Source organism: Trichosurus vulpecula, chromosome 8, assembly GCF_011100635.1.
Source record: "Trichosurus vulpecula isolate mTriVul1 chromosome 8, mTriVul1.pri, whole genome shotgun sequence".
NCBI classification, from domain to species: Eukaryota; Metazoa; Chordata; class Mammalia; order Diprotodontia; family Phalangeridae; genus Trichosurus; species Trichosurus vulpecula.
Genome location: NC_050580.1, coordinates 43,433,846 through 43,435,615, shown reverse-complemented (window position 1 = coordinate 43,435,615; position 1,770 = coordinate 43,433,846).

Below are 1,770 nucleotides of genomic sequence, written 5' to 3'. Positions count from 1 at the left end.
CTCCCCCTGCTAAAAAAAAGAAGACATAGCATTCTAGATGCTGATAGGTGATAGTTGCTCTGTGCTCTGCCTCAGTTTAATACGATGGAAAGGACTTTAGGGACCATTGAATTCAATTCCCTCATTTGTAAATGAATAAAATAAGCCACAAAGAAATTCAAGGTCACTCAACTAGTAAGTTTCTGAAGTGGGATTTGAACTAAGGTCCTCCTGACTCCAAGTCCAATGCCCTATCCATTAGAACAGAAGAGTCGAATAACCTGGAGTAGGTTCAGAGTAGGATAAACATGGTGGAAAGGAAACTAGAAAACATGACATGAGATGACCCGTTGACCTGAAGAAGAGAAGATAAAGGGGGCACATGATAGCTGTCTTTAAGTCTTTGAAGGGTTACCATATGGAACACAGATTAGATACATCCTTTTTGGCCCAAAGTATCAGAAGGAGGGCAATGTCTGGGAGCTGCAGAGGCAGGTTTCAGATGGATATAAAAGAAAACTGTGACAATTGGACTGGGGCTTTCCCAAAGTACAACAGGCTGCCTCTTGGTGGGTTCTCTCTCACTAGAGGTTTTTGAACACAAATTTGGAGGGTATTGTGGAGAAAAGACTTATATGAATACCAATTGGTAAATGAGCCAGCCTTTTTGGGGGACCCTTTCAACTCTGAGGTTCTTTGATTCTGTGGTACCTGTATCAGGTATTGTTTATAAAGCTACCTCCACCCTGTCTTAACAATAGCCAGCTCCTGCATGGTTTGCTATTTTCCCCCATGAGAAAAGTCTAGTTTGAAGCCTATGTCATGATCGGAAAGTTTATTTTGAGTACCAACAAACTGAAGAGTATCATGTGATAGCGGTGTATGATCTGGTACATTTAGCTTTGCGTTCAATGGCGTGTTTGATTGCAGAATCTTAGCACTGGAAAGGAATTATTTAAACCAACTTTTCCCTCAGTGACAATGCTTTTTTCAATATCTATTGAAGGTGACTTCAACCTCTCAATGAACGCATCAGTGGGCCATAGCAAGAAAGGTCACAAGAGGAGTCAGGAGATGGGAGGTACCTAACCCAACCCCATCATTTTTACAGATAAGGGCCTGAGGGCTAGAGAGGTTGTGACTCACCTAAGGTCACACAGGTGGTAAATGACAGAACCAGAATTTGAATGGAACTTCTCTGAATTCAAATCCACTGTTCTTTCTTCTGCACCATCCTACAGACCTAGGTTTTTGTCTTTGTTGCTAACTTGCTGTGTACCTCTGGCTGTTACTTCATCTCTGTGGGCCTGATTTTTTTTTTTTGTCTGTGAAGTGAGGGAATTGGACAGGATGATATTCGAGTTTCCTTCTGGGTCAGTGGTTCTGGAAATTTAGTGATGAGACACTTCCTACTTACTGAGGAAGCACATTCCATTTTAGGACAGCTTATGTTAAATTGAAATTTAGCTTTCTGTAATTCCCTCAGTCCACAATGATCTAATCTTTATGTGGAGTCTGGATGTGCCCATGGATGCCTTACTGGACTGAGGAAGATAGACTTATCATAATAGTCCCCTTTCTCTCTAGTCTATACCACAAAGAACTAGAAACAAAGCAGGCACCCATCAGTTGGAGAAAGGTTACTTAAATTTGTGATACATTGTTGTAATGGGATATCACTGAACTGTAATAAGAAATAATGAATAGGAAAAAAAGAAAGTAGAACCAGGAAAATAATATATAGTAACTAACAAATGGAAAAAACAAGACAACAAAGTTGTTTAATTATAG